Source organism: Hypanus sabinus, chromosome 17 (assembly GCF_030144855.1).
Source record: "Hypanus sabinus isolate sHypSab1 chromosome 17, sHypSab1.hap1, whole genome shotgun sequence".
NCBI classification, from domain to species: Eukaryota; Metazoa; Chordata; class Chondrichthyes; order Myliobatiformes; family Dasyatidae; genus Hypanus; species Hypanus sabinus.
Window position 1 is genome coordinate 21,096,435 of NC_082722.1, and position 24,017 is coordinate 21,120,451.

The window sequence follows — 24,017 nt, forward strand, 5'->3', positions numbered from 1 at the left end:
GCCGCGGGCTCCCAGAGTTAAATATTCTATAAGAGAATATTCAGTTCGGAAGCGGCTGGAATAAATCAGCATACTTAGCCAAGTTATAGCCTGAAGTGCCATGTACGAAACCGTGAATTTATCCGACATCTTACAGAAAGCGTATCGACCGATTCCTGCAATGCAAGTGGTATTTTAAAGAATTTGTTGGAGGAAAAGGTCTTCGTGAGGAAATGTATTAATCATGTAAAAATGACGTAGGATGACGCCACCGCAATGCAGAATAATGTGGTTCAGATTTAAAATCTGCCTGAGCTGGGAGGAAAATAAGAAATCTTATAGTTCTAATATTTTGCATGGCCTCCCTAGTACTTTCGTGATAATGCTGGAAATTTTCCTGTCTTGCTGAATTCAGGAATTATTCAAATCTCTATTGAGATATAAATTCAAAACTGCACTCTACGCATTTTGATAGTAAACATGAAATCCCGCTTGGGAGTTGAAATATGTCTAATAAGATAGGAGGACAAACTAATATCAATATCTCTTCATTTCAATTTATATTTGCAGTTTTGCTCCATTTCAATCATATTCCTTCAGTGAAATAGCACCGTGCTGGTTTCTCTGCAAAAGCAGTTGCGCCCTTACGGCAAAAAGAGGTTTGAAGCCGCGACGTGTAGGGGCGGGGTTACATATAATTTAAATGCTGCAGATTTATGAAACAAAAGCATATAATGTGAAAACTCCGCGAATTAATTCCAGTTACAGATTTCAGGTTTTTTTTTTCCTCAAAGTAAGCGGCATAATACTCAGGCAACACACACAAAGTGCTTGTGGAACCCAGCAGCCAGGCAGCATCTGTAGGAAGAAGTACAGTCGACGTTTCGGGCCGAAGCCTTTCGTCAGGACTAACTGAAAGAAGAGATAGTAAGAGATTCGAAAGTGGGTGAGCGAGGGGAGGTTCCGAAATGATTGGAAAAGACAGGGCCGTGAGGGATTAAGCTGAGAGCTGGAAAATTGATTGGCAAAATGGATACACAGCTGGAGAGGGAGAGGACCATGGTCCTGACGATGTGTTACTTGAATTTCCAGCATCTGCAGACTTCTTAGTGTTTCCACTCATAATATCTAGGTTCCTTACTGGCTGAAGTGACCAGCTTGATCGAAGAAATCAGCGAAAAGCAGCAGCAAATGCTGTCTGGGATAGAAATAGATTCAGCGTATAGGACGTTCATCATATAGAGAACTTAGAGTTCAAACAGCAAGTTATTCCGTTTAATGATGACGGTGATTCAAGAGATACTGCGATAAAATCTATAAAGAGCGCATCATCGAGGAAGCCTCAAATGATTGATTGCAGTTCCGAGGCTCCAATTGAAATCCAATAAACACGAGCAGTTGCGTTGCGGGAAATGCTGTTCATTCAAATATCTCCTATATTCCCACAAAGTAAGCGGGAGACAATAGCACAGTCCATTGAGCAAGAAAATAAATTAATCTGGCAGGGCATAAATAGTCATTTATAAAATGACAACACAGAATATTCAAACCCATTTTGGTTGGCGATGAAACAATACTTAGCTTCCATGTGCTTCCTCCGAACGGAGTTAAGATTCTGACTACCATGTCAAACGCCTCGATATTTTGAACAGTTAAGTTTCCTAATTTCCACGAAGTGGTTGGGATTGTATGCTGTTTTCACAGGTGCTTTGTCAGCATTATTAAATTGTATCTCCTGTCCTCTCAGATCTGAAATTATGTAGCTGCTTGGGACCTAGTGCTGTTCATAGGTAACACATAATTGTTTATTGGATCCCACGGAATGTAATTGAGTTCTTTTTGTTCAGGAGTTCAGCCGGGAGAGGATATGGATATTGTGAACGTTATTTTGCTGTGGATCTGGAGACTATTCTAATGAGAGACAGCTTAGTTTTACGTTACAGGCAATTTGTGATGGTGAATACAAAAATATATATGTAGCAAAAAACATTATTTCCAGAAGGTACGTTTTCCGTTGAGATTTCTGCCTTGACTTTCATTTTTCTCGACAGAGAAATGCTAAAGATGTGAGTACTGCGATTAGTTCCCTATGAACAACTCTCTGTTCTCCATTAGTCCATTCTTCATGGTGTGTAAGAATGGAACAGTTACTTGGACCGATTACTAAGCAATTTAAAATAAGTTGGCTGATTAAATCCTGGCCTCGTTTGAGAACGGTTGGGATTGTAGGGGTAGATCTTAGGTAACAATTTAATAAGACTGCTGATACATTTTTTTTTGTTTTAAGTGCTTTAGAGATAAATTCTGCAGCTCTATATTTTCTACAGCATATATTTTTTCAGCGTTAACTGGGGCGGAAAAGCACAAGAAAGTATAAGACGCTTTAGAAATAAAAATAAACATACAGCACAATGCACGCCCTCCGGCCCACAAAGTTGTGCCGAACATGTCCTTACCTTAAAAGTTACGTAGGTTTACCCATAGCCCTCTATTTTCTAAGTTCTATGTAACTATCTAGGATACTGTTAAAATACTCTATTATATCCGTCTCCACCACCGTCACCGGCAGCCCATTCCATGCTCTCACCTTCCGCTGTGTAAAAAAAACTTACTCCTGTCATCACCTCTGTAGCTACTTCCAAACACCTTAAATCTGTGCCCTCTCGTGCGAGCCATTCACTCCTTGCTAGAAGGCCTTCCGTTATTTTTAAGCACTTCATTTATTGTTTATCTATTTCAAATGCTTGAATACATGACAAACTCAGAAAAAAATCAAGATGATTTTAAACGTTGAGCAGAGCTCTGGTTAGGCCAAAGGATTGAGTGTAAATCTAGATTTCTAATTTATGACACAATTTTATACCCCGCACGAGATAATCCTTTATAATATCGCGCCTTTAAATGCCTCTGCTTTCATTACAAACATATTCCGAAATGTTTTCAACAAAGTTCTTTTAGGATAAACGTTTTATCTGAATGTTCATTATTCTTTAATGGATAAAAAGTAGCTTAATTGGAGTTAGTTGACTGCAAAATTAAAGCTATTGTTTGCTACTACTGAGTGGAAGACATAGTAAACACTGAGCAAGCGGCTACCGTGAAAAATAGTGTGAACTCTTCAAGTTGCTAATTTTTCACAATGGCATGAAGAGAACTGATTTGCATTTTCCTCCTTTCAAATAAGGTTCCCAATATTTTCTGCTTAATTTCGGATTGCAAACATCTGCAATGCAGTTTAATTACCCTGCATTAATTATCCTGCTTTCCAGTTAATGATCTAACGATATTGGCCGAATGCAAAGCAACATGACTTTACTTCACACTTCATTCGAGTCTTTAAAAGTATCTTCAGATAAAAAGGCAACTCTCGACATTGCAACTTCATGTAGTGTTGTCTATTTTCCTTGTTCCCTTAACACTGTTTTTAATATAAAATGGACGAGTACAGCACAGGAATGTGACTTTCGGCCAAGTAACCTGTTGTGAACACTATGTCAAAGTAAACTGAATATCTACTAGCTGCGGTCACTCATTTAATTAATAAGAAAGGAAAATGTTTTCCCCCGGCATCGGTTTACAACGTCCTTTAATCTACAAAGAAATTGTTTTCCATTCAATGTTCTCAGAGAATGACTGACAAATAAATATCAGCTATTTAGCAGTTTTTAGGGATTGTTTCGAGTTTTTATTTCCAGAATGAACATGCCACAAAAACAGGAAGGATAGACATTGCAGCATAACTTTAAAAACATCCAGCTGACAGAAGCAAGACATCAGATAAGTTACTTAAATTAAACTTATTGACCTACTGTTAACCGTCGTTTGATAACACGAGCTGTCTACTACATACAGGTTTCAGAGAGATGAAGTATTTGACCACAAATTTTCCATGATGTCACCAGCAGTGTCGCGAGTGCAATTATATTTTCAGGTGGTGTATTAGTTCCCATAAACAGTAGGTACAAATGCTTTCTTGGTAAACTGACAGATGGATTAAAATTCTATTCTGAACATCTTTTTTTTATAGAAAACTTGCAGAAGCTGACATGCAAATATTCGTATTGGTGAATTATAAACAGGAAGTGAATATATATCTGTCTGGAGAGGATATGAAACTTCAACGGACCTGAACAAGTGCAGCTGGACTTTCAAATGGGCAGATAAAATAGGAAATGAAAACACAAGAATGTACTCACTTCTTTCGATTTTAATTTAATTGCTTGGATTCATAATTCACGAATGTGGGTTTAGAAGTTCTGAAACACAATTCTGAGAAAAGAAGGAAAATTGAAGTATTAATTCTGTTGATCTACTTGTACATACTTACATGATTTGCTGGATATTCTGTGCATTCGACATTCAATAGTCTAGCAAGGTGGATCATTAATCTTTTGTTATATATTCTATTAGGGTATGTAATATTCATTTAATATGCAATTATATTCCGTTTCTCATTCTACCATATTCCGTAAGGGTCCTGATTCCCCCACAGGTGTAAATGTTCCGTGAGCTGAGTATGCCATTTGGAACAACTTTCAACTGCTGAGGCAGCTGACGTGACAGAAGGTTTGGAGAGGTCAAGCTAGGTACAGATGCTAGAGGGTGATAAGCAGAAAGGAAAAGTTTAGGGCTCTGCAATCTAACAAATAAAAGAGCGAGATAGTGAGGACAATTAGCGGAGAGGCAAAAGGCCGATTGGGCCAGGGCAAGTTGGGGGAAGGGGAAAGCTTTGTGTGAAATGTATGTGTCGTGGATGGATGGAACCACTGGGTAGCAAAGTTTTTCGAAAATGTTGGTTCTTGAGATGTGGATGAGATAAACTGCTTATTCAGAAACTCAAAAGGCATGGGATCCAGGGAAGTTTGGCCAAGTGGATTCAGAATTGGCCTGCTGGTAGAAAGCAGAGGGTTGTGGTGGAGGGAGTTCATTCAGGATGGAGGGTTGTGCCTAGTAGTGTTCTGGGATCTGTTCTGGGACATCTACTATTCGTGATTTTTATTAACGACCTAGATATGGGAGTAGAAGGGTAGGTTGGCAAGTTTGCAGAAAGTACAAAGGTTGGTGGCGTTGTAGATGGTGTTGAGGATTGTCGAAGACTGCAGAGAGACATTGATAGGATACAGAAGTGGGCTGAGCATTGGTAGATGTAGTTCAACCCGGAGAAGTGTGAGGTGGTACACATTGGAAGGATAAACTCAAAGGCAGAGTGCAAGGTAAATGGCAGGATACCTGGTAGTGTGGAGGAGCAGAGGGATCTTGGGGTACATGCCCACGTATCCCTGAAAGTTGCCTCACAGGTAGATAGGGTCGTTAAGAAAGCTTATGGGGTGTTAGCTTTCATAAGTCCAGGGATAGAGTTTAAGAGACGCGATGTAATGATGCGGCTCTATAAAACTCTAGTTAGGCCACACTTGGAGTACTGTGTCCCGTTCTGGTCGGCTCAGTGGAGGAAGTATGTGGAAGCATTGGAAAGGGTACAGAGGAGATTTACCAAGATGCTGCCTGGTTTGGACAGAATGGATTATGATCAGAGATTAAGGGAGCTAGGGTTTTCTTCTTTGGAGGGAAGGGGGATGAGAGGAGGCATGGTAGAGGTGTACAGGATATTAAGAGGAATAGACGGAGTAGACAGCCAGCGCTTCTTCTTCAGGGCACCACTGCTTAGTACAAGAAGACATGGCTTTAAGGCAAGGGGAGGGAAGATCAAGGGCGAATGTTTTTCACTCAGAGAGTGGTTGGTGTGTCGAATGCATTGCCTGAGTCAGTGGGGAGGCAGATACACTAGTGAAGTTTAAGAGACTACTAGACAGGTATATGGAGGAATTTAATGTGGGGGTTATATGGGAGGAAGGGTTTGAGGATCGGAACAAAATTGTGGGCCGAAGGGCCTGTTATGTGCTGTAATGTTCTATGTTCCAAGTTCTATGCCATATAAGCTGGATAGAAGGGTCATTTCACATTACTTGTGTAAGGTAGAAAATTGGAGAAACGAGGCATAAACTTTTTTTGAATATAAAGCGTTTAATTGTATAATGGTAATGACACCTGGCAATAATTCAACTAAGCTAAAATATGTTCTGAAGATTTCCGTTAATATTCAATGCCTGAGGCTTCTTGCATAAGTGTCCAACAATAATCTGCCAGCATTGATGGATTGCAGCTGCCTTGATACTTTTTTTTCATATCCGCAATCTCCTTCTGAATCCATTCATCATGCTCGTTAGGAACCGGAGCAATACCTGCATGGAAGAAGTCTAAATGGGAATGCAGTAAAATGATGTTTTACTGACTTTCTGTACTTCTTGGTTTTGTATGCTTGAAGTATGTTGTCAAACAGCTCTGTAATTGTCAATAATACTTCAACGACATCCTTGAACACCTTCCACGGGATTTTCTCCAGGCCCTATAGATGTTCTTCGTATGGGATGCCATTGATGACTTTTTTGAGATGCGGACCAACATAAAATGCCTTCCTTAATTTTCGAATCAGTTAGTCTGGGGAAAATCTCTCTCGAATATCGAAAACATCCACAGAAATTCTTGTACCTGGAGACAACAGATTTCATCCTTGTAGTTTTAAACCTACGATTTCTGCTTTTCACTTTGACAAACACAAATCTCTGATCAAGTCATTTAACTCAGATTGAGTATCACAAGAGGCAATGTCGACATTAAGAGTTCAAAATCTGTATTGGTGTCAGTGTCGTTTTTCCATCCCTGCCTCTCACACATTTTCATCTTCCTCTGCCTCCTCGACACTCCATGTCTCTGGTGGCTTCAGCACTGCAAGATTAACATCGTGTGGTACAGGTCTCGATGCTGAAAGCATGTATCGGTGTTCACTCGATTTCTTGTTTATAACAGAGAAACCAGCCACACTGGTCAGATAGAACTCGCTCTCGCTATATCAGCGGTACCACGAATGCTGTTGTCTTCCGACTATCACTGAGCCAATCTCTCAGATCGATAACGCCTGTTGAGCAACAAATATGTAGGGCCCAGGCATAGAGTTCGTTGCCAATCTTACACTCAAAGTGGAATTCATAGGCTTCCTTAGTAAGAAGAGTCAAACTCCGAGGTTGATATTTAAGCTTATACTCGCCACAAGTATAGCAGAAAGCATCGCAGTTGATGCAACATTGGCGATACATCTTGCTTTCACAAATAATGCTGAAAATAAATCAACTTGATTCTCACGAATACACACAATATGCTCTGCCCGCCTTCGTAGGAACATGATTACTGACCGCTGTACACTTCAGCGCAACGCATAGAACAGAGTGCGTGTGATGATTTTATGATATTTCTAAAACCTGTCCTGCCATGCAGCACCAGCCCTGCCTAATGCCCCGACAAGGAGAAAACTTTTCAGCCTACTTTGTGGGCAACCATTTAATTGACTTGAATTATGAATTGAAATACCATATATAGACGATTCAAAAAATGATACGTGACAGGGAAACTTCATGGTGACTTTCATGATGAGTAGCACACAATCCATAACAAAAACCTGGAAGTATTCAAGATGCAAAATCTTTGTTGTCCTGTGAACTCCAAGGAGAGGTGGCGAACACATGGGCCTTGGAGACGAGAGGCAGAGGAAGATGTGACGGGGAGAGACACAGTAAACTAGGGTTTAACTACACTGGCGAACTTGGTATCGATGATCTTGGGTTGTAGGTTATGAAAGCTGAATATGAAGCCTCAGGCATGCCATGGTATGTTAACCTTTGTTGCAAAGGACTTGGTAAATGACAAGAAAGCCGTGCTGCAGCAAGGCAAAATGACTCGGTTTCGCCACAATTGCGAACCATTTTGATCTTTTTTTCAATGGTATGTTTTTGTCAGAGGAAGTACAGTGAAAATCTCTAAATTGGGTCAACCAGTATGTATGGAGAGAAGTGACCAGTCGAAGTTTCGTGTCCAGACTCTTCATCAGAACTCAAAGGAAGTAAAGAAGAAAGAGAGATAGCCAGTGTTAAAAGGTCAGAGAAAAGTTGGAGCAAGATTTGGAGAGTAATACGTGGATCCAGGTGAGGAACTGCTTAGCATCACTCTCCTAAATCAATATGATCTTCACTCTGATTACTCACAATTTATCAGACTAAGTTCCTCGCTCACTATCATGGCTGATCCAATCGGAAACCCAGATACTGCTTTCCTTTTTGTCTGCAACTTGCACCGTTATAAATCAGCTTTACTTTGTTGCTATTCGGTTGCTTTCTAAAATTCTCCAGCAAACTACTGATATAATTTACGCCATGTAATCTAAATGCTGGAATATTGAAGAAAACCATACTTCAAATCTCGTTTTGGCAGAGTGCGAGATGCGTTCAACTAATGAATTAACGAATCGTATGTATAATGGTGCCCACGACTGAGTTACAGCACTGTCGAACAGTGGAATAGATCCAGTAGATCATCGCTGCCATCCATGATTTAATATGAGAAATCTATATTCCCTCTAATTCTTGTTTAGCCTAATCAATAATTTCATCTGCTTGAGTGATAAAAGTATTTTGTTATTGGCCTAGCAAATCGGCTAGTGCTTAAACAGGACTCCGACGAAATATAGGATGCGAACAGACCGATGGTTCTCGATCCACGGGATGAACCGAACTAGTGATTCGGAAAAGGTGAAAGGCGGAGGGATCTATTTCATGATAAACGGTGCTTCTCCAATGTGGCAGTTTTCTCGTGATCTTGTTCGTACAAACTTGAACAGCAAACGATCAAACGCCGGCCGTTCTATTTACTAAAAGAGTTCTCCTTCATGATCTTTCCCGCCGTTTACATACCACCATCGTCCGATTGAGATACTGTATGATCCAAATAGGTAACAGCCCACCTCGACGCAATTCAGATCATCGTCGGGGAATTCAATGAGGCTTTTTTGAAGAAATGTCTGCCCAATTACCCTCAGTGACCTGTTGCACCAGAAGACCTGACACACTAGATCACTGGTAATGTATAAAAAGATAAGAAATGCCTACACTTCCAAGCCTCAAAGTGTGACCACTTGGCTGTCCTTCTCCTACCTGCATAGAGGCAAAAGTAAACGAGCAAGGATCCAGAGATTAAGACAACAGAAAGGTGGTCGCAGGAGGCAGTGGAACGGCCACCACGGGATTGGTTCTAGTCGGTGGACTGGGCTGTTTTCAAGGTCTCGTCTACGAAACTGAATAAATACTTCAGGGTTATTTCGGATGTGTAGAAAAAAACAGTCGGAGAGAAGTGAGTCCAAGAGGCCTGGATGAACCATGGCATCTGCAGTCTGCTGAGGTCAGATCACAGGCTTCAATACTGGCGACCAATGAAGTTATAAAAGGTACATAAAGGCATTTCATGGGGAAGTGACAATTCCAGATTAAACTTCAATGAATGAAGGATGCCTAACAGTTGCGGCTGGGCTTGAATGTTATCAAAGTGCAATCAAACCAAAAAATCTGCAGATCCTGAAAATCTCAAGCCACACACACACAATATGCTGGAGAAACGCAGCAGTCCTGGTAGCACTTATGTAACAGAATAATCAGTTGACGTCTTGTGTCGAGATCATTCATCAGAACTGGAAAGAAAGTGGAAGCAGTCAAAATAAGAGGGGGAAGAAACCTTGTTTCAGGATGGTCTTAATGATATCCACTTTTTCCTGGACGTCAATTCCTCGTCAATTTCATCAATGTTGCCTCCAACGTCCATGCTGGCCTCAAATTGTTCAATTTCTGAAATATGTCTCCCCTTTCTCGATATCTGTCTCAATCGCAGAAGACCGTCTAACTACGGACATATTTGACATTCACATTGACTATCACAGCTATCTGGACTACACCTCTTCCCACACTGTCACTTGTAAAAATGCATCTGCTCTCATGATAACGCTTTCCATTTCAGTACTATTGATATGTTCTCATTTACGAAAAGGAAATGTCTTGTTTGTACCATCAACACTTCCCTGACCAGCATCACTTCCATTTCGCGCCATCCTCCCACTCAAACACAGGGATAGGATTCCTCTTGCCCTCAGGTACCATTTCACTGCCTCCGCATCCAGCATATCATTCTATGTAACTATCACCATTTCCTACAGGATCCCACCATCATGCACAAATTTCCCTAATCCCCATAGACACACTATCCGCTCTCCACAGGGCGTCCCTATGCAAATCCTTTTATCCACACGTCCCACCCAACTGACCACTCTCCTGGCACTTAGACTTTCAAGCAGAAAAAATGCCACACTTGCCCATACACTTCCTCTCTTACGAACACTCTGGGCCCCAAACAGTGAGACGACACATCATCAGCCATTCAACTGGTGTCACCTACTGTATCCGGTGCTTACTGCGTGGAATCCTGTTTTTCGGTGAGACTCGACGTAGATTGGGAGAAAGCTTCATCGAGCACCATCTTTCCGTCTGCTACAGAAAGTAAGATTTCTCGGTGGCCACTCATTTTAATTCTACTTCCAATTCCCATTGCACATGTCAGACCATGGCCTCGTCAACTGCCACGATCAGGGCACACTCAGGATGGAAGCCCAACACCTTATATTTCCTCTGGTTAGACTCCAACGTGATGAGATAAACCTCGCAATTCCTTCCCTTCCCCCACCCCATCACTTCCCATTCTGGATTCAGTCTCTCACTTTACCGGCCCATTAACCTCGCGCTGGTAATACTCCTCCTTCACTTTCTTCCGTCCTCTCCTAACAGGTGCCTCCTTCTCCAACTCATCAGTTCTTTCAACAATCAACATCCCAGCACTGCAGTTCTCCCCCTCCCTGTCTCCGGGATCCACCTGTCACCTGTCACCTTGAACGTCGACTATTTACGCTTCTTCATAGATGCTGCCTGTTTTGCTGAGTTCCTCCAGCATTTTGTGTGTGTTGCTTTGAAGTCAAACGACAATTATGCTTCGCGGCCAGATGAGCTAAATGTCTTCTATGCTAGCCTTGATTGTTAAAACAATGAGGAACCATCACAAACTCCATCAGACCCCGATGATTCTGTGATTTCGGTCTCTGAGACAACTTGACAGCTCCCTTTAGGACAGTGAACCCACGGAAAGCAACCGGCCCAGATGGAATACTTGCCGAGAACTAAAGAACTGTGCTGATCAACCTAAGCTGCTCCTCGGCTTCAAACAGTCTGCGATTATTCCAGTGCTTATGAAGAATGTAGTAACCTGCTTATCTTCCTGTAGCACTTCGATCCAGAGTGAGAAAGTGTTTAGAAAGTTTGCTAATTTGCCGACCGTTACGACAGATTTACAGCAGGTGCTATTTCATTGGCTCTTCATTAGCCTGGAATATCCGTATACATCAGAATGCTCCTTATCGAATGATCTTGGGGTGCAATACTATCATCTCCTCAAAACTAATCAATTAGCTTGAAGATTTTAGCTTCAATGCCCGTTTGAGCAATTTACTCCATGATTTCCTCAGTTGAGGATACGGTGATTACAGATTGACAGCAAGATCTCCTCCACAAGTTCCATCAGCACAGCTGCCCCAGAAGGCTGTGTGATCACCATCCTGCTCTGATCGATTTACTCCTATAATTGTGCGGCTGAGCACAGCTCCAAACAGATTTAATAGTTCTGAGGACACCACTATCGTGGGCCGCATCAAATGTGGATACCAATTCGTATGCAGCAGGTAGATTGAAGATCAATCAATAAATAAGTAGATAGATAGATAGATAGATAGATAGATAGATAGATAGATAGATAGATAGATAGATAGATAGATAGATAGATAGATAGATAGATAGATAGATAGATAGATAGATAGATAGATAGATAGATAGATAGATAGATAGATAGATAGATAGATAGATAGATAGATAGATAGATAGATAGATAGATAGATAGATAGATAGATAGATAGATAGATAGATAGATAGATAGATAGACAAATAAAAATAAACGTTTATTCAATGTCAGGAAGAGGAACGAGATGATTATTCACTTCAAGAGAAAGAAACCGGAGGTCCATGAGCCAGTCCTCACTGGGAAATCAGAGGTAGAGACGGCTAGCCACTTGTAGTAACTCAATGTAATAATTTCAGATGACGTTTCCTGGTTATGGTGATAGCATAGCAGTGCATTTGCTTCCTTCAGAGTTTGCAAAGAACTTGCGTGACATCTACAGCTTTGCCTTACTGCCGTAGATGTCCAGTGGAGCTTAGATTGAAACAACTGAGCCCTAAAACGGAAATACCTTTAAAATATGAAGATACCGCCCAGCCCAACACAGATAAAGTTCTCCTCACCATCGAATACATCCACATGCAGAGATATCGCAAGCAGCAGCATCCATCATCACAGACACCCTCAAGCCAGGCCATGCTTTCTTCTCAATACTGTCCACAGAAAAAAAAAGATATAGCAGTCTGTAGACTCATACCGCCAAGATCAGGAAAATTTCAACAAACAGTCTCCTGATCCAGAGGGATTAACTGCGTCTATTTTCACATGCCCTAACACTGAACTGTTCCAATAACCTTTGCACTCATTTTCAAGGACTCTCCATTTCATTTTCTCCACTCTTACAGCTTAAATATTGATATTATTATTATTAGCAAATTTTATTATATACTTTTTCTCAGCTCAAGGCGGTGAAACCTAAGGTATGGCCCTACACAAACACACTGAGTTCTCAATTGTTAAGAATATTCAGACTATTCCAGTGGTGCTTTGTGAAGATCTACATAAATTTTGCTGTATACATCGAATTGTTTGATGATCCTGTGTTGTGACGGTGGAATGATACGAGTTGTAGATGTTAGTATTTGGACACTATATCCGGTTCATATTCTATAGTCTTTCAATTTCCTTTTTCAATCTGCAGATTTCTGGATTTATTCACTTAAGTGGAAAATAAGTTTTTCACTTTTTTTATTGTGTATTGGCAATGGCTATATCTATCAAAGAAGATGTCCTTGCTTATTCATCCTGTAATCTATCCGCACATTTATAATGGATTATCTTGTCTCTGATACATCTGTCTCTGCCACTCTGCGCACTGTTCTATGATGTTAGACAGTATGAAGGTCTTATCAACAAAGCCTCTGTTTCTCCTGAAGCCTCCTTGCTCTTTCCTCAAGCACACATCTCCGTTGTGTCCGTTGGACAATGACGAAATTTACACAACAGTCAGATAAAACTTCGAAGGATCTATGTTCTGTAATAATAGATAGATCGTAATATTATTTGTGTGATTCTGACTCTGAAACAGGACCAAGCTTGTATTGGTCCTGTTTTAGGATCAAGCTTTGTTCTCTTATCAGGTTGTACTTTAAAGCAAGATTTTAGTGATCGGTGTTTGCTAATTCATTGTGCCAGTGCAAGTAATCAGATTAAATTAAGCTGCTGCAGGATCCCGTAATATGGTCGATTGTTTCTGTTACTTTTTCCTGTTGAAATGTTCTACAATTATCAGCTTGAATTTGTTAGTTTTTAATCATTTTTGCTAATTGCTGCTGTGTTACCCACCTGCTCCTGCATGGTATATGAATATAAATGGTGAAGAACGCACGGCTGTGACACATGGATGTTCGGGTGACTGGTTCGAAGAAGGCTACTATGAGCCTGCGTCAATAATGTTACAAAAGGTCTAGCTTCGATTTCTGGAAAGCAGACTGTAAGCAAAATGTGAAAATGCAGATATAAATAAGCAGCAATACATAACGAGTTTGAATTAACAATGTAGCACAGCCCTTAAATGAGTGTAGTTATCCCTTTGTTCAAGAGGCTGTTGGTTGAGCTATAGTAACTATTCTTGAACCTGGTGGTATGAGTCCGGAGGCACTTGTAACTTCACCCTGATATCAGCAGCGAGAAAAGAATATGTCGTGTGTGGTGAGAATCTTTGATGATTGATGCTGCTTTACTACGGCAGCGTTTCATGTAGATGTGCTCAATGGTTGGGAGGTTTTTACCGTAATGTACTCAAACAAATCCACTACTTTTGTAGCATCTTACGCTCAAAGGCATTGGTGTTCCCATACCAGGCTGGAATACAGCCAGTCAGCCCACTTTCACCACATATCTATAGAGGTTTGACAAGGTTGTCGACAACATGCAGAACCTCGTAGCAAGTAAAGGCGCTGTCGTGCTTTCTTCGCTGTAAAATGTATATAATAAGCCGAGGACAGGTCCTATGAGAGAGTGACATCTGGACCGTTAAATTAACTGACCCTCTCCAGCTCTGCTCTTCCGATAGTTATTGGCTCTGGGCCTCCAGTTTCCCTTTACTGAAGACTGCAATCAGTTTCTTGTTCTTATTGACATTGAGTGAGACGCTCATCACTCAAACAAGTTTTCAATATCCCTCCTGTACGCTGTTTCATTATCCCTTTTGATACAACCGACGAAAGTGGTGTTATCAGCATACTAGTATATAGATACGTACACAACGCTGGAAGAACTTAGCAGGTCAGGCAGCATCCGTGAGAAAAGTGTAGCCAATGTTTTGGGCCGAGACCCTTCATCAGGAATGGGGGGGAAGAGAGGGCCGAAGCCCAGTAATAGAGATAGGGGAGGGGGAAGGGCCAGAGCCGCCAGGTGGAAAACCAATCAGAGGAAAGATAAAGGGGGGAGGGGAGGGGATAAGCATGAAGGAACTGTAGAGATAAAGGAGCAGAAAGTCGAAAGGAGAGAGAGGCAGAGAGGGTTCTGGGATAGGGGAAGGGGGAGCGGGAGGGAATTACCGGATACTGGAGAATTCAATGTTCATACCACCAGGCTGGAGGCTACCCAGACGGTAGATGAGGTGCTGTTGCTCCAACCTGAGTTTGGCCTCATCATGGCAGTAGAGGAGGCCATGTATGGACATATCTAGATGGGAATGAGGGGCAGTGGCTGGCAACCAGGAGGTCCTGTCTATCGTGACGGACGAAGCGGAGGTGCTCGACAAAGCGGTTCCCCAATCTGCGTAAGGTCTCGCCAATGTAGAGGAGGCCGCACCGGGAGCACCGGATACAACAGACAACTCCAGCAGACTCGCAGGTGAAGTTTTGCCTCATCTGGCAGGACTGTTTGTGACCCGGAATGGTGGTAAGAGGGGAGGTATGGGGACAGCCTGGTCCACAAGTGCCTCCCCACAGAACTCCGACCCGGCACTTATCCCTGTAAGCGCAAATGCTACACATGTCCCCACACCTCCTCCTTTACCACCTATAGTTCTTTCATGCATATCCCCTCCCCATTTTATCTTTCTTCTGATTGGTTTTCCACCTGGCGCCTTTAGCCCTTCCCCCTCCCCTATCTCTATTACTGGTTTTCGGCCCTCTCTTCCGCCCCATTCCTGATGAAGGGTCTCGGCCCGAAACTTTGGCTACTCTTTTCTCACGGTTGCTGCCTGACCTGCTGAGTTCTTCCAGCGTTGTGTACGTATCCCTTCATCCACAGCACCTGCAGTTGTACTTTTGTGTACTTGTATATGGAGTTGGATACGGACATAGCTACGCAGATGTAGATGTAAAGCGAGTGGAGCAAGAGGTTACGTAGGCATCTCTACGGTGACCCTGTGCTGATGGAGATTGCGGAGGAGATGCTTTCGCAATCCGAACGAACTCTAATGCTGGCGTCTACAATGAGGAAATCCAGGATCTAACTGCAGAAGAGCCTACTGAGTGCCAGTTTGTAGAGTTTACTGTTTGGTTTCGCGGGATAGATGGTGTTAAATACCGTCCTGTAACATAAATCTCCGGAAAATAAATATAAAGGAGGGAGACAAGTCTGCAGACGAATAGGCACGAGGCGTTACATCTGGTGGAATGAGCGCAGTGTTGCTGTGCTAATTCACAGTTTTATCCCTGCTGCCATCAAAAAGGAAATGCAGAAGCCTTAGGTACCAGACCGCCAGGTTGAGGAACAATGATTACCTTCAACCAGCAGGCCTCTAAACCAACGTGGATAATTTTACTCTTCTCGATTGTGAACTGATTCAATAAACGATGGACTTGCTTTCAGTTACTTCACAACTCATGTTCTCAGCATATTTCCATACCTAATTATTTATGATTATTAAAATTGTCTGTATTTGCACAGATTATCTTCCTCTGCACATTGGTGGTTTGTCAGTCTTTGTATGCGGATTTTTCATTGAATACTTTGCATTTCGTTGTTGCGTTGCTAATGCCCGGAAGAAAATGAGTCTCGGGGTAATAAATAGTGACAAATACGTACTTTGATGTTATATTTACATTGAACGCTGAAATTCAATTTAATGATGCTGCAGATACATTGGAAACAGTTCTGCGTGATGGTATAAAAGAATGATACGTAGATGGACGTGTCGTCAGTAAAGGCTTGTTGGCAGGGCAACATTTGTATCTGCTGAAGTACAGAAACGGAAAAGTGATATCGATTGATATGTATTTGATCTTGACGGCTCTAAACGAGGTAGCTAATAAAGGCTTATATGCCCATGTGAAGAAACATAAATAACTCTCAGTACTTCGTGTCTTTGGATGTCTCTTCCTGAAACAAAACATTGAAACCTATATTTTTGTGTGATTTTAATGTTGACAATAAAGTCTCCTCAAGAAGCAGGAAGTCGAAAGTTGCTGTGATGGGCGGGGTTGGAATTTGATGTTACCGTCAGATCAGTCACATTTTTTGTTGACTGGCGAATCATGTCGATTTGTCAAGTGCTCTTCTTTTTTTTAAATTTATTTATAAAATTTTTCGAAAATTAAAAAGAATAAGTGTAATGATAAAATAGTACAAAAGAGAAAAAAATAATATTAACCCTCCCCCTCACTTTAAAACTCCCCCCCCCCCTTAACCCCTGTCTAAAGAAAGAAAAAAAAAGAAAGAAAGAAGAGAAAGATTGCCTGGATACCGGAGGATCCCCACATGCTCCATGGAGTTCAAAATAATTTTAATTTTTATTTTTAATTTCCCCCAAATACTTTATAATTGTATATTCAAAGGACCTATGTATTTAATCCTATCTTTTGTAGGTATGGGATCCAAATTTTCGAAAATATATCATATTCATTTCTTAGATTGTATGTAATTTTTCAAATTGAATACAACTATATATTTTATTATTCCAACGATCTCTTCTTCTGCTGTGTTATTTTCCCAGTATCCTGCAGACTTTTAATATTCCAAATATGTCTTTGAAATCGCCGTCTTATTGGGATGTAAGCTCATTTCTCTTTTGAGTTACCTCTAACAATTCGCTGCAGCCAGGCACATTAAATAGCCCCGAAATTTGCCTCAATGGCAAAACTGCATTACTTTCTATTGCCGGCATTGCTCGAATAATTAGATATATACTCATTGGCCATTTTATTAGGTGCACCCGCATACCTGCTCGTTAATGCAAATATCTAGTCAGACATATATGTGGGAGCAAAGCAATGCATAAAACATACAGACATGTCTAATAAGTATAGTTGTTGCTCGGGCCAAACATCGGAATGTTCAAGAATTGCGAGCAAGGTGACTTTGACCGTGGAGTGATTGTTGCTGCCTAACTGGGTAATTTGATATCACAGAAACTGTGGTTTGGCTCGTAACTTCATGTACAACAGTCTCTAAAATTTAAAGAGAGTGGTGCGAAAAAAACGGGAAAACCATCAAGTGAGTGACAATTATTTCAACGAAAGTTCATACTTAAAGAGAGAAACCAGAGGGGACTGTCTAGACTATGTCACCCTGTCGGGAAGGTGACAATAAACACGTGTTACAGCAATGGTGTACAGAAGAGCATCTCTGAAAGCACAACACGTCGAATCTTGTAGCAGATGGGCTGCAAAAGCAAAAGATTATGAACATACAGAAATACATTCAGTAGCCACTTTATGGTATACTTGCAGAAGTTAATAAATTTGTCACTGCGATTATCGTGTCTATGGATACGAATTTATTTTCTCTGCTGATGCAGATCATCTAACTGTCGGGCAGACTTGACTGGGGGAATGCATTTCCTACGCATGCTGTTCAGTTTTCATTGGTCAGATGGTACTTAAAGGGCATTTCCGTTTAACAATGATGGATATGAACAATTTACCTTTACCTTCCATTCCTAGATTAGGAATTCTGGTCCTTCATTTCATTTACAGAACACGTGGACAATTTATTTTGATTTTCTCTTTAGTTTGTGCAACCGTGGTGCAGTTCGTAGCAAAACTGCACTAACGGCGACTCCTTTGCTTGCATGTTCGGAAAAAGCGCTAGATCCATCCTTAATATCTCGTTTTTCCTTTTCAGGTTTCCTTTGAAAAGCCTGACTTGTAGTTCCACGCGGACAGCGGTTCTCTGTGGAAATGGGACCCGCTCTCCTGACCTCACGAGCGGCGGCTTTTAGATTTGCCGAACACACGGGTGGAAGACCAGAGTGCCGTCAGGATAACGTATTTTCCTGGCTCTCGAAACGAGCTAATTTGAGGCCGCTGCCGCCGCCTGATGTGTGGTGGGAGTACACGGAAGACCGAAAGCAGTGAGCTAGCTGCTGGCTATGTGTCCAGAGGCCACAGTGCTTTGGACACAGAGCTCGGAAAAAGTGTGGCAACAGACTTTTAGCACCCTGATTCAACGAGGTAGTTTGTTATGTCTCCCCTCTCGCTGTGCAACGTGGACATCTCTTTTTTTTACCGTTATAAAGGTCGGAGAGAGCCCGTAGTATGTGGAAAACCAGGAGGACGAGTAGCGTTTGGGGTACTGCAAGTCTTCGTTTTTTTTTTTTGAAGCTTTGCTGCACGCTTGAGTGCTCGGTTGAGGATGCAAATGCTTTTTTGTTGGAGTGGGAGGGGGACGTTGTTGCTTAGCCCTCTATTTTACTAAGTTGCATATACCTTTCTAAAAGCCTCTTAAAAGACCCTGTCGTATAAGCCTCCATCAACATTGCTGGCAGTACATTCCACGCACTCACGACTCTCTGTGTAAAAAACTTACCCCTGACATCTCCTCTGCACCTTAAACCTGTGACCTATTGTGGCAACCAGTTCAGCCCTGGATATAAGCCTCTGACTCTCCACACGATCAATGACTTTCAACATCTTGTACACCTCTGTCAGGTCACCTCTCATCATCCCTCCCTCCAAGGAGAAAAGGCCGAGTTCACTCAACCTATTTCATAAGGCATCCTACCCACACCAGGCAAGATCCCTGTAAATGTCCTCTACACACTTTCTATGGCTTCCACATCCTTCCCGTAGTGAGGTAACCAGAAATGAGTACAGTACTCCAAGCAGGGTCTGACCAGGGTTCTATATAACTGCAACTTACCTCTCGGCTCCCAAATTCAAATCCACGATTGATGAAGGCCAATACACCAGACGTCTTTTTAACCACAGAGTCAACCTGTGCAGCTGCTTTGAGCGTCCTATAGACTCGGCCACCTAGGTCCCGCTGATTATCCACACAGTCAAGAATCTTACCTTTAAAAACTATACTCTGCCTTCATATTTGGCCTACCAAAATGAACCACTTCATACTTATTGGGGTTGAACACCGTCTGCTACTTCTCAGCCCAGTTTAGCATCTTATCAATGTCCCGATGTAACCTCTGACAGCCCTCCACAATATCCACAACACTTCCAACGTTGTGCCATCAGCAAACTTACTAACCCATCCCTCCGCTTCCTCAGCCAGGCCATTTATAAATATCACGAAGAGTAAGGGTCCCAGAACAGATCCGTGAAGCAGATCACTGGTCACCGACCTCCATGCAGAATATGACCCGTCTACAACCACTCGTCTATGAGCCATCCAGTTTTGGATCTACAAAGCAATATCCCCATGGATCCCATTCTTCCTTACTTTCTCAATAAGCCTTACATGTGTTCAATTCTGTTCACCTTATTATAGGAAAGATGTGGAAGCTATGGAGAGGGTCCAGAGGAGATTTAACAGAATGTTGCCTGGGTTTGGAGAACAATTCATATGAAGCAAGGTTAGCAGAGCTGGGACCATTCTCTTAGGAGCGTAGAAAATGCGAGGGGTCTTGACAGAGGTCTACAAGATTATGAGAGGCATAGATAGGGTGGATAGTCAATACCTGTTTCCCAGGGCACCAATAGCAAACACCAGAGGGCATATGTACAAAATTAAGGGAGCGAAGTTTAGGGGAGACATCAGGGATAAGTTTTTTCACAGAGGGTTGTGAGTGCCTGGAATGACTTGCCAGGGACTGTGCTGGAGGCTAAAACATTAGGAGTATTTAAGAGCCTCTTGGACAGGCACATGGATGAAAGAAAAATGGAGGGTTATCGGGTAGTGTGGTTCGATACCTTTTTTTAAGGATTATATGGGTCGCTCAACATGGAGGGCTGAAGGGCCTGAATTGTGCTGTAGTACTCGATGGTTCTAACTGGTACCTTATCAAATGCCTTGCTGAAATCCTTATACAATACTTCTACTGCCCTTCCTTCATCAACGTGTTTAGTCATATCCTCAAAAAATTCAAACAGTCTCGTACGGCACGACCTGCCCTTGTCAAAGCCATGCTGCCTAATCTTGATCAAATTATACCTCTCCAAATGTTCATAAATCTTGCCTCTCAGGATTCTGTCTATCAAATTCCCTAGTAAAGTTATTGATCCTTTGATTTTGCTAACCTCCACCCACAGAGACTCCGCAGACAATCCCTCTATGGCGTCCACCTTTTCTGCAGTTGTGACACAATCTCTGATCTACAGTGCCACGCCCCCAACTATTTTCCCTCCCTCCTTGTACTTTCTGAAACATCTAAAAACGGCACTTCAAGTAACCAGTCCTGACCGTAGGCCCTCTAAGTCTCTGTAATGGCAACCACATCATATCTCCTAGTACTGCTCCACACTCTGCGCTCATCCGCTTTATTCACAACACTCCTTGCTTTAAAATAGACACATCTCAAGCGTTCGGTCTGAGCGCGTCTGATCTCGATTATCTGCCTGTTCTGTTCGCTTGCACTGTCTGCAAGCTTTCTCTATTTGTGAGCTAACCTCCTCTTCCCCAGTCTCTTCCGTTCCGTTCTCACTTTTGTTCTCGTTTTTGTTCGCACTTTCAACACCAAAAGTAGTCGATTATTCGTTGGCCGGAGGCACTTCCAACCTAACGGTCGGCTCAAGGAAGGAGTAAATGATACTTCGAAATTCACTATTGTCCCTCCTGAACCTAACTACGTTTAAATCAAACTAACAATATTTTGGACCTATTTTCAGTCATAGCTCGCGTTCCGGAAGTTTGCTTCGATTTTCAGCTTTTCGTCCTCTTTAAAACAAGTACATATGCGTATGTTGTAAGTTCCTGTTTCTGACTAAATGCAGATGCAATTTTGATACTGAGAAGGTGCAGAGAGGCCGAGGCGAACGTGTTAATCTCGTAAATTGTGACCTGTGAAAGTCAGTCATATTGTTCATTATCCTGCGGCTGCAGAGGCGCCCGAGTCTGAAAGAAAGCGGTTGCATGTGTATCTGTCTCTCATTGATTATCAGCGACAGGCTGTAACCGCAATGTAAACTTTCTATTTCTGATTTTCCATTCGGGCTGAAAACTTGCGCTACGGTCTATCTCTCACGCACAGAGCAATGCGATGCTAATGTTGCAAATGGTTACTTTAATTATCGCCGATGTTCAAATTGACATGCTGTTTCAATTCAGCCTGTTTGAATAATTGTATAAAAAGTTTGGTAAATAAACTTTGGTAGATGCCACCTCATACCTAGAAGATTGAAAGGTGGAGCTTTTTACCTGGGTACCAGTGCCTTCCTGCTTTGCAGTAACTTCGGTCATTGTTGGAATAACCCAAATACGAAGTACTGCTCCAACTTTCGAGGCATTATCTGGGTATAAAAATTTTCGTGACGCTATTATGGAGTTGAGAAGATTTAGATTTTCCCGGTTTTGTCCCCCCTTTTTAATTTAAAAACTTTAATTTCAGTGAAATCATCAACCATCTTCTAACACAAACCCTAGATGTAAAGCAAAGATAATGGTGACTGTGCAAAAGGGCAAAATGGGTGATCGGGTGAAACTTGTTTGCATTTCCAGACATGTAGATTAGCACGCTTTGTAGTTAGTGAATTTTTGTAAAATATCATAGGATTTACATTGTTGTACCGGGTTAAAATGTTTGCTTTCACAATATCAATTATTTTTTTTTAAATTACATATTTCTAGCAATATACGAATATCCACAAAAATTCCCACATTAAGATCCACGCTCGACATTTTTGCACAGTCACTACGAACTGAGGAGCCATTTGTATTCCCGCCAAATTTTGAAAGGATATTCCGGTGGGAAGTTAAAATGTGCATTGTAAATATTTCACAACTAAATATGTACTGCAGCCAAAATGGCTTTTTTTTCTGTTTAGCAAAGTACTAAGATTCTGTAGAATTAACATGTTATTTGCTTCGCTTACTGCAGTACTTCTGCTCCTAATTCAAAAATTTTAGAAACTAAAGAAACCGTTTCATCTCACCAAATTGGTTTGATTCTCACCTCCAATCAATCATTTATGCTTACACATCTAAGGAGGTGGGGGGGGGGGGATCCGATGAACCTTTTATCATGATGCAAACTCGATTTTATTATCCAAAGTAAGATCGCCTGAAGTAACAATCTGAACGTGTGTAGCAGTACCCGTTTTTCTAATATTCTGTTTAGTGTATTACATTCACCTTCATCTTTCGTGAATCTTATCCCGTCTCATCTAAAGTGTGTTTATTCTTCCAGTCTGAGTTGCATTGTGCTTTCAGCTACTTCAGAAGTACCGGTTACAAAATCTACCTCAAGCTATTTACCAACTTTTTGCTCTGCGCCCGATTCTGAAGATAACCATACGGCTCGGTGCGATGGTTCTACCTCCAGGATAGTACCACTGAAGGGATTTCTTCATACATGAATAGGTATTGTATGTATAGCTATATCCGGTACTTTGATAACAGAATCAATTCAGAATTGACTTACTTTCCTTCTGTTCGCCCTAACGAAGCAGTAACACCTACCGAGCATCCAGCCTCAGGAAAATAGTGCCTTCTCATTGACGTGACTATATAATAGCGATTATTGAAAATGTCATTTTGTTAATTTCAATTCAGTTTCACAATATTATGAAAGCCATGAATTTTTCATACAGTGTGTACTCATGATGTGGGTCACCACGCGCTTCTATGTTTGCTGTTTATGTTGGGTTAAGTACCAGATAATCCGATGAAAGGTGAAGCTTTGATTTAGAAACATTGTATCATTTAATTCAAACTTAATTCTGTGGGTTATTTTGGATGATCCAACACAAAGTTACGTGTGGCTTCGAGAATCAGCAAACGCATTACAAATATTGCCAACGTATACTTGAACGTTTCTGTAGAATTCCATTGCTCAACTTATATTCTACACTGTTTTGTTTGAAGTAAAGCCCAATACAATTGTGTTCTACGACTCACTCATATCATTTAATCGCTAAAGGAACATCGGACTGATATTTGAAGACAGCTTAAACAGTAGAATGTTTTCTTGAACCTAAATTTCCTTATTTGTCTCCACCTTCATTTTTGCATTGAGCTAATCACGTGTTTTTATTTTATCTCACTCTGTTTTTCTTTTTTTTGTAATTTATTTTTATTGGTTTATCATTAAACAAACATTTCCATAAGATGTATTCCAGACATTGTACATATGTATCATATAATCATATATATGACAAATCTCCACAAAGTATTTATCTGAGGTCTACACTTATACAAAAGAGTGGAAAGAAAAAAACAAGCAAAAGAAAAAAACAACATACAAGTAGGGATTGATCTTTTAACATATTCATTGATTTGAGAGAATAAAATCAGGTTCATGAGGCATTATGTAGTTAAAACATATTTCACAGTATGCATCAAATTGTTCCAGCTTATGATTAACAGATGCTGTTATCTTCTCCATTTGGTAAATGTCCATTGTAATTTCCATCCATGCATTTAAAGTTGGGCTGTCCTGTGATAGCCGTTTCCTAGTAAGAGTCTTTTTTTTACCAGGAACCAACAGTATATTCATTAAATATTTATCTACTTTCATTCATTCTTGAGGTATATATATATAAAAT